Below are 10505 nucleotides of genomic sequence, written 5' to 3'. Positions count from 1 at the left end.
TGATTTCCGTTCATCTCCGCAAACCGAGAGGTACGGATTTTTCGCCGACTGTGAGGAGCGGCAACTTAGCGTGAGTGCGGCAAGCATGGCGTCAAAGCAGGGCAAGTCGTTAACGCTAGAAAAAAGGTTGCCCTAATTAAGGAAGTGGAGAAAGGAGGCTGAACGAAATCGAGCATCGCGCAGGAATTCGGCATCCCTTTGTCTACGCTTTCGACGGAGCTGAAAAACAAGCAGAAGGTGCTGGATGGATTTCAGCAGAGCTTCTCCAGCCAGCGGAAGCGGATTCGAGGGTCGAAGTTCCCAGACGTTGAAGCGGCGTTGATGGTATGGCTGCGAAATGCCAGAGCGGCCAACCTTCCCGTCACCACATCAATAATGATGGAGAAGGCAGACGCTCTGGCCTTGCAAATGGGGCACACGGACTTCAGTTGCAGCAGCGGCTGGTTTGACCGCTTCAAAAAAAGGAATAGTGTGGTGTCCAAGTCAGTGCACGGCGAGAGCGGCACTGTCGACGCAGCCACTGGAGGCAATTGGCGCAGCAGCCGGCTCGCCGAGTTGCGGGAGAGTTACGCCGACAGCGACATTTTCAACCTTGACGAGGCAGCACTTTTTTATAAAATGTTGCCGAGCCGCACCTTCACACCGAAGGGTGGAGCGTGCACGGGAGTGAAACAACGGAAGGACAGGGTCACTGTCGTTTTCGGGGCAAATGCCACAGGGGAAGAGAAGCTGCCGTTACTCATAATTGGCAAAGCTCTTAAGCCTAGGTGCTTTAGAAATGCACGACTGCCGAATGGCGTTGTCTATCGCGCGAATAGAGCAGCGTGGATGACTGCCACTCTTTTCGAAGAGTACGTTCGCGCTATAGATAACAAGATGGCCAAGAAAAACAGAAAAGTCCTGTTCATTGTCGACAACTGCCCAGGCCACGGCAAAATAGAGAATTTGGAGGCAGTGACAGTCGAGTTTCTGCCTGCAAATATGACGTCTGTGCTGCAGCCGATGGACCAAGGTGTCATCGAAGTGGCCCGAAAAATCTACCGAAAGAGCATTCTCCACAGAATTTCGTTGTCTTATGAAAACGGCAAAGGCTACGAAATTGACCTGCTGGGAGCAGTACACCTTCTCAGCAGCGCTTGGCAGCAAGTTTGCGCACGGCTATTGCCAACTGCTTTGCGAACGCTGGGTTTTCACGTGCTGCCAGTTTGCCAAAAGCAGAGACGGCAGAGACGGCAGAGACAGATGACTTCACAGACTGTGAGGAACTTTGTCAAGAGGTCATCAAGCTTACAGGTAACGGTGCCGCCGAAAATGACGTGACTTTTCTGGAGTACGCGCTGTGTGAGCAGGCTGTGGCGGTGACTGGAGAAATGACGGACGCCGAAATCGTTCAAACGGCCACTAACGTAGGGGACGGCGGAGACGACGGCGATGACGAACCACCTCGAGAGGTGCCGACATCTTCTGAGACGAGAAATTTCCTGCGCTTGCTTTGAAATAAGGTCGAATGCAGCGGCGGGGAAGAACGACTGATGCGATGCGTCAAGCAGCTGGAGGACGCCTTCCTAGGCCCGAGTACGACCGCAAAGCAGACGAGCATTAGGCAGTTTTTCTCTGCTAAATGAAATGGCAGTGCGGCAAAACCCAGCCGGTTAAAGTCTCTTGTATGTTATTTTTTTCTCTTTTAAACCAGCACGAGAAGAAAGATTAGAAACTGCCGCTGAAGAGCTGGTAAGTAGTAGTGATTTTTCTGAAGAGCGCTCATTTTTCCCCACGATTAGCGCAACTTTGCTTATCTCGAAAATCCGTTTATCTCGAAATTTTCCCTGGTTTTTACGACTTCGAGTTAACGAGGTACTACTGTATCTCATGGTATTCGAAATATGTGGAATATGCCTCGGTATATGCGTTCTAACTTAAGTTATTCTAGTTGAAAAAGATAATTGGAGAGATCGGCAGTACCTTACGCAAACTGATAGTATATACGGCCAATTTGACATTAAATTTAGGGTAATAATAAGAGAACCTTATGGGCCTTGGGAATTGCAGACTATGCAACATATTGCGTGGGACCGTGTGGCGAATGGTAAAAGTATCTTCAGACGCAAGGTATGGTACCGAAATGGAAAACTAGAAATCACAGTTTTGAGGCCCCGGAACCGGTTCGGAACGGTTCCTTCAATTCGTTCCGGTTCGGGTTAAGTTCCAAAATGGCGGAACAAATACGGTTCCGGTTCAGTTCCGGTTCCGGGCAAAACTTGGGGTTCGGTTCCGGTTTTCGGTTCGGTTCCAGTTCCGGTTCGACACCCTGGACACTATAGATATGGTTCTAGACTGTACTATAGACAAACAAGTTCACTGAGTTCATAGGGGTAGCCTTTTGCGCTACAGGCGTTTGTGCAATTCCGCCATTTTGAGGAAACACAGGAGCGCTTTTGTCGCCTTGTCCGCAGACGACGGAGAAGGCCAGTGGCCCAAGATTGTCTCCTCAGGGAACGGGTGCTGAGAGTCTAACTTTCGTAGAGTCGCAGAGAGCTGGCTGCGTTCGGATGAAAACCGTGGACAATCGCAGAGGACATGTATGGTCTCTGGTGTGTCACAGACTTCGCACGCCTCACTGGCTGCCATTCCAATCAAATAGGAGTAAGCATTTGTGAATGCGACTCCAAGCCAGAGACGACAAAGAATGGTTGCATCAGATCGTGGGAGGCCTAATGGAAGGGGGCGCTGGATATGGGGGTGCAGGGCATGAATACGATCGCTCGTGAACTCTTGGGTGGTCCATTTCGATAGCGTGGTCTCCCGAGCAAGTTTGCGGAGAGTTCTAGCAGCATTCGTCCTGGGTAACGGAATAGATATGGTCTCCGTTTTTTGGTGTGCCAAGCGTGCGGCTGCGTCCGCAGTTTCGTTTCCGACAATGTCGCAATGACTGGGAAGCCACTGAAAGGCAATGTCATGACCCGCTTGGGTGGCACGGTCGTACAGTAGTCTTATCTCGGCCAGCAGCTGTTCATGAGGTCCACGGCACAGGGCTGACTGGAGCGATTGAAGCGCAGGTTTTGAGTCGCAGAAAATCGCCCATCTTCGGCATGAAGTTTGTTCAACGGTGTGAAGGGCACAACGGATGGCGGTAAGTTCTGCAGCCGTGGAAGTGGAAAGATTGGCTATTTTGAATTCTGTGGACATGGACATTCGTGGTATAACAACGGTGCCGGCAGAACTAGGTGTTGTTACGGAGAAATTTGTGTAAATATGGGTGCAGTCACTTTATCTCTCGTGTAAATAAATGAGACTTAGCTGCTGTACTGCCAGCGTTGGAAAATCTTGCTTCTTTGTTAAGCCTGGGATAGTGAGGCATGCTCGAAGCTGCGTTGTACACCAAAGTGGGAGTGGCGGCGTCATCGCAGGCGTCCGGATCATCACTAGCAAGGTGATGATCCGGCAGCCTGGTTTGGTGCCTAATATGCGCCCTGAGTGTTTCAATTGTCACGTAAGTGGGTAAGGGGTTGGAATTTTAGGTAAGTCAATGCGATAAAACATCTGTATTGCACTTCGAAGTGCAGCATAATATGCGTCTTCTGCAGCATATTACTTGTCCCACGCGCACGCAGAACCATTAAAGCTGCCCTGAAAGGCGTTTTGAGCACACTAAATTAACTAGCGCAATCGTTAGACTGGGTCGTCAACGTCAGCTGTGCCAAGTATTACTCTTTTGTGCACCGGAAAGCTCACGTGCAGCGGAAAGCTCACACTTTTGTTGCAAAGTTTGTCGCCCTTTTCTTACCTTTCCCTGCGTGTTTTTGGACGCCGTCACCTTCACATGTCTACGTCATTGATTCCCAGATGTTCGTCATGAGGTAGACATCCTGCTATCGGGCGGCTTTTTCACGCACTTCCGGCAAAGAGATGTGTCGTCTGCTCAGCGTCGGCTTGCCGGCTGATCTGCCAGCGGAGTGCCGGAGTGCTTGGACATTTTACGACAAACGACAAAAGTGTAAACAAACGCTTAACCGTTTGTATTGAATGGTGGCCATAACACGACATCTATATTATCTTACGTCAGTACGTACCATAAAGAAAGCGTCGAAGCCCCGTGGCACTTTTTTCGTGCAATCGTAGAGAACGCCCTGAGCCGAATGCCTGGGTTTGACGCCTACATTTGATTCAACTTCAAAACAATCCAAAGATGCGTTTCGAACGAACACTACGTCACAACATGCCTTGCAGCCTGAACCGCGATTGACAGACGATCGGTTGCTTCCTCCTGCCCGTCGTCAATTCGGCACTCACCTCGCACCCGGTTTGCGGGGACGAACAGCAAGTCCCTTAACTCTGGCGCGCAAGCCGAGAAGGCTTTTAGCCAGAGATACGGCACATACCCCATGCGAGGTTTAGTCGTACGTAGCTCGAGAAAGATAATCCAGACAATGGGAAGCATTATCCACCCGCAGAAGTACAACGTCGCATTTAATCGCGAAACAAACGCGTCCACAACACAGGAGGTGATGCACACACACACACACAGCTTCGGTCGCTGCCTTTGCTTAGCTGCAAGCTTCGTTCGGACAGTCAGCGATGTTACGACGATACACAGCAGCGTGAGGGTGACGTGCTAACCACTTGACGTATTTAAAAACACAGGGGCAAAGAACTTGGTTCATCGGATGCAAAAAATCTTTCCTCCATCTCGCGCTACTTGCCGCGATGTTGCGGCCTCACGTACGCACAATATTTTGCTGCTAATAGAGAGTTTCAGTACAGCGTTTGTTGCCTTTGCATACGCGAAACGCAAAAGTTTTGCGTACCGCTACGTAAACACTGCGAGGGGAGTTTTAGTAGAGCGTCTCATCAGTTTTGCGCAGCGACACGCTAATGCATACGGCGCCATCTGTCGAATGTTTTGCGAAATGACTCGCCGGCTAATCTGCAATCTGCTAGCGGAGTGCCGGAGTGCTTGGACATTTTGCGAATATCCAAACAAGTGCACACAAACGCTTTCCCGTCAGTGTTGAATGCAAAACATGGGTGCAGCTTGTCAGAACACGGCTGCTCGCTGCTCGAGTGCGGCGCTGGTTTGCTCTGCGCCTTCCCGTTCATCGCCACTGATAAAGCGATCCGATCCGGCGCGTTTTGTGCACGGGTTCTGTGTCGGTTAAAAATTTCTTTTTCACATGCCGCCGGTAGGAATTACCACCGCTGCAAAATAAGACCCGCAACCAGCGGGGCCACATCTGAGACGGCTTTTTGGATAAACAGTGCACGATGCATCAAAGGGAATGAGCGCACGATTGTCCCCGTGCGGCTGCGAGTTCGCCGCCAATAAAAAGTGACGTGCCGCCGATAGCAACTGCAGCAACGTACACCACGAAAGGGAAAGGCCAGGTCGCACACATACGGCCAGGTCTTCCGTTCGCTTTTCCAGCCTGGAGCGGAGTGCGAGATGCATGTCCATGGTGTCAACAAAGATGAAAAGGTCGAAAGAGCTTACCCGCAGCAGACGACAGTCTGAGGAGCGCAATAGCGGAAGTACGTCACCACTGAGGAGCGCAGCATCATGGGAGGGAAGTCTTGCGCGCCGACAACAGCGAAGAAAAAGTTGAAAGGAGGAGGAAATACGGCGCGACGATAATGCGCGGTTTTTGATTTACAATTTCTGAGCTAATACTCATCGCTTTAACAAAATTCTTGCAAGAGGAGATCGCTAATACATTGCTTTATTTGGTTACATGTAAATCCATGCATCGGCGGAAGGTATTTTAGGACCCCTTTAAGTTTCGCAGTACGAAAGAGACGTTTCTTTTTATTTTCTTGCCCTTTTAAACGTTTTGAAAAACATGGTTTATTTTGATTGTCTGGGAAGCTCATCTTTGGGATATATTTATGAGCTAACTCAATTATTTTGTCCCTAAAGACTAGCCAGTTAATGCTAAGAGATCGGGAATGTAATTGGGATTCCAACGCAGGGAGGAAATCTTGCAGTTCGTAATTAATTGCTTCATAATCACCCTTATTGTACATAGGAATTGTTTTGCGGGAAATGTGGCGTGTTTTAGGGATGAAGTTTAATGTCGTATGAATAACTTTGTGATCGCTGATTTCACCTAAGTATGAGATACATTCTAAGCTTTCGGGGCTGTTTTTAGTATCAGATCTAAAATGTTCGAAGCTTCACTAGTTACACGTGTTGCCTTCATACAAACATCGACGAATTCTCTTGCTTCAGTATTTTCTGTAATTTGTTGTGTTTGGTTCAGCCAGTCAATATTCGGGAAATTAAAGTCGCCATATGAAGGATATGTGCAGTAGGGTGTTTATTAGTAAGCGTAGATAGCATTTCATTTAGTTCGCGGGCGAAATTTGAACCCGTTCGAGGGGGCTTGTAGTATACGCCAAGTATTACTGTTCCGGATGGGGCACGGCCCATTACCCATAATAATTCAAGTTGTGAAGCGATGTTGATAAGGGAGCAAGATAGCTCTTTGTTATTAGCGATGAGTACGCCCCCACCACGTGCGTTCTTACGGTAGTGACGAAAAAGGTAAAGTACGGCATGTCAGCCAGAGCCTCTGTATCTGAAATGTCGTCAGTAAGCCACGTTTTGGTCAATATAAGTATACTACTGCCAGATCATTTTAATAAATTAGATAGGGGCACGCGCTTAGGAAGGAAACTACGGGTTTAGTATAAATTAGAGAAAACGAAAACGTAGCTTTAGTGCTTGTACGTGGCTGTTGGCGCGCTTTCCGACGGCGTACGGATCCCTATGTTTTTTCCTTGACAATTCCTGCTTCGAAGTCGAAAATGTATCGCTTAGAGCCGATGTGCAAAGTTTGAATACGCAGTGAAAATGGCACAGATTTGCTCCTAGCGAAAGCAACGAGCTCTTTTCGGGCTATTCGAACAGGGTATGTGAAGTCTTTGCCAATGCTAAAGTTTGTACAGTCGCGCTCACTATGACCTACACCGCTCATTAGTATTCACAGCTTTATATGACCTTTGTCTGGCACCCGGGGTTAAAGACCAAGTGCGCATTAGGAGAACAACGTCCTAATGAATCAAGCCTGAGCCTAACGTATATGCCCATAGTCATTGTTTTGACCATTCGTCTGAATACTAATGAGCGGTGTAGGTCATAGTGAGCGCGACTGTACCTTTTAGTTTTGGGCCGTTTGAAAGGATGGAACCTTTAGTTTTGAAAGACGAAAGGTTCACTATTATAGGCCGTTTATGATTATCGGTGTGCCGCCCTGGGCGGTGCGCACGCTCTGTCTTTTGGTTCGATTGTGAGTTGAAGTCGTTCAAGGCAGTGCTGGATTATTATTTCTTCTGACTGAGCTTATGTTTCCTTCGGATTAGTCTCAGGGAGATTGTAGAATATTAGATTGTCACGCCGGAAACGATTCTAGAGGTCGTCAAGACGCTCGTGTATGTCATACACATGGTGAGTTAGCTCAGCGGTATTAGAATTTATTGCACCTACTTGCTCCTGCTCGAAGGGTTAGAAGATTTTGGCAGTGATTTTCTAAGACAGCATTACGCTTTCCAAGATCGGTGATAGGCTGGTTTGTGGGGGCTATCTCCGATTTAAGACCTTGTATCTCAGATATTATTGTCAACTGGCCTTGTGACAACTTTTTCGGCTCAGTGAGGATAGCTGGCACGGGGTGGTTTGTCTCAACATCTCCCGATAGCAATAGCAAGGCACGTATGACATTCACAAATTCAGTACCAAACAAACAGCAGCACTGTGGGCTTAGCAGCTACACCAAACAGAATTTACTTGATTTTTTAGTAGACGTGTGATACGAACTACCAACCTGCATGATCAGGATGAACGGATTAGCGGCCTGTGTGCTGGCACAGCCGCGAAGCCCACAGTGCGCGCTAGGTGGTGGCTGCTGCTTTATAGGCTGCGCAGGGGATGTTGTCGAGGGCGATATGGTTGCTGCATTTATTTTGACGATCCACGGAGGGAGGGGTGGCGCTGCCGCACGTTCGGAAGCATGGGTTCCAGGGAGGGGGCAATTACAAGGTTGGCCTTAGTTGGTAGCAGGCAGGCAGCGTCCAGGGGTGGCAGACGATACAGCCAGAAAGGCAGGCAGTAGCAGGTCGGCGATGATGCGGGCAAGAACCTGCATGATCAGGATGAACGGGTTAGCGGCCTGTGTGGTGGCACAGCCACGATCAAGTGCGGTGGGCCAGGAAGGGGCAGTAGCCGACGGCCAGGAAGGGGCAGTAGGCGGCGGTTGGCGCAGGACGGGGCCATGGGCATACCGCTTTGTGACCTGCTGGACGTCTAGGATCGAACGGCAGCGCCAGAGACTGTCTTTCGGCCAGCCGTCGTCTGCTGAACACCAGGTTAATGGCTCGGTTGGGAGCGCCAGGGTTAGCCGTCGTATTGTCTCCATGATCCGAACCATACCACCTCAACGACCTTTTCCTGGCACGGGTTCCTCTCGGGCAGGCTCAGAATCGCTCTTTCAGCGGGTTAACGCCGCACTTGATCGAGGTCTCACCACAGAAATAAGAGAGAGGATAAACTCAACAGAGCGTGCCAGCTGGGATGCTTAGCCCTCGGCCGTGACCCTGCGAGCCGTTAGGCTCTGGCAGCGTCCTCAACCAGTTGGACAGCCCAGAGCTGATCTTCCGGGCGAGAGCTTAGCCGCACAGTCTCCCACTGCCCACTGTTAGTGCTTGTGTGGCCAGTCGCGCCAGCATGCGGTTATTGCCGTAACACTTCGGCTATGTCCGCGCGTTCCTGACAACTATGACACTCCGGTTAGCAGCGCCCTGGGTAGCAATAGCTATACACAAGTGGGTTTGGATACGAGAGGGTTTGTTGGTGTCGCTACACCACCGAATGTTGCTTACTTAGTGATGGGTGGGTAGCGGGTCTGGGCTGAGCAATAATGTCTGATAATGTACCGGTATGGCACAAGCCTGTCCCTGCCCGACATGTCGAGGAAGTCCGCATCGTAGGTGCCGTCTGCTCGGTCGGTAAATACCCGAGCAGTTTTCTGCGCGGACTCTTTCTCTGCCAGGCAGGAGAAGGTGAGGGTCCAAATTAAGTTGACCTTGCACGTCCCGTTTTTTGCGCGGAAGTAGATTTTTAGCGCGGAAGCCTCCCTTGATATTTGTCCTCTGGAAAAATTTAGAATAGTTGATTTGGAGTCGGTAATGATTGTGTCAATTTTTTGGAGCGGCCATGGATAAAGCAGAAGGCGATAGAGTTAACGTGATTGCTGACCCCCGCTATGCTCATTCTCGACCAGCGTAATCAGCCGCGCCCGCGTAGGCAACGTTCTCGTCTTTCGCATAGCGTTTTTGCACGCCTCCTTGTTGTGTATAGGATCCATGTTACGCGGGAATGGAGAGATTTTACGGTTTTCCTTTATCGTTGGCGGGATCGCGAATCGGGTAGGTGTGCTGGGGGATGAGCAAATCCCAGCGAGTTGAGTATGTGGTGCCCGGTTGTGCTCTAGCTCAGCCTTACAAGTTACCTCATCCGGTGAGCTTCGATCACAGTGTGCCTCCATGAGCTCATCCAAACTATTTGTAAGGCCCAGGGCCTCAAATCGCTCGAAATAGCAGTTGCTGTGATGGAGCATGAGCATGTCATTTTGCCAGGATAGTTGCGCGTTTATTGTCGTAAGGCTAACGGTGATGTAGCATGATTTTATACAACGTCGCCTCCATTCTTTACCAGGTCCAAAGGTACTCAACATGTACTGTGGCTTTATAGTTCTCTTCACAGTTTTACCCACTTACTGAATACTTGGAACCTCGCCTGCTGACTTAGTACTCTGACGATTATTCTTCCACATATCATTGTTTGTGTGCGAATTCAGTAACATCTGTTCCTTAATTTACTGAGTATGCCACTGCTGCCACCTTTTTACTTTCGGCTGTAAGTGCATACACACTGCCTGTGCCAATTGTTTATGCTTTTTCCCTCCCAGGCGTGCTCCATTGCTCTATGTTTGAGTAAATGCACTCGCGGCATCATGCGCATTCTGGCTGTGAGACAGTAGTTACGGTAAGGATTCATGTAGGACTCCTTAGCATAAACGTTTGGTCTGTAACTCTTTTATAATTGCAGTACTTAACGGTTGCGTACTTTGAATTTTAACTAAGAGATGCAGAAACACCCAATAATTAACTATCACATGTGCGACCACATTCCCAGGGACAGGACGAAGAAGAAATATCTATGGAGCAAACGAGTCGTTGTTGAAGTAGAAGAGGGCTTTTCAGTTCATATGACCATATTCCTTTACTTTGCATGCAGGAAGACTGATTTTGAGGATAGGGGGAACATTTGGCACATTTTTCAGGCAGGCCTTACTACTTTTCCCGGCAGATTAGACCCGTCCAACATACAGAGCGCCCATGGTTGTCGTGCTGTCCCGATGAGCTTGTTACTTCCGGAGGCACAAGTCAGCTATTAGAAATGAAGGGCTCTTTACTTTTGCGGGACAGTCACTAACCAACCATGAAAAAGGCGT

General features: G+C 49.3%; 1 pseudogene; it reads right to left on the bottom strand.

Annotated features, from left to right (window-relative positions):
* Positions 1-251: 251 nt before the first annotated feature.
* Positions 252-8408, bottom strand: LOC144144648 (uncharacterized; annotated as a pseudogene).
* Positions 8409-10505: the final 2097 nt, after the last annotated feature.

This window comes from Haemaphysalis longicornis, unplaced genomic scaffold, assembly GCF_048455015.1.
Source record: "Haemaphysalis longicornis isolate Haplotype H1 unplaced genomic scaffold, Haemaphysalis longicornis Haplotype H1 scaffold_1, whole genome shotgun sequence".
NCBI classification, from domain to species: Eukaryota; Metazoa; Arthropoda; class Arachnida; order Ixodida; family Ixodidae; genus Haemaphysalis; species Haemaphysalis longicornis.
The sequence above is the reverse complement of the archived record's forward strand: the minus strand, read 5'-3'. Positions and strand labels throughout refer to the sequence as shown.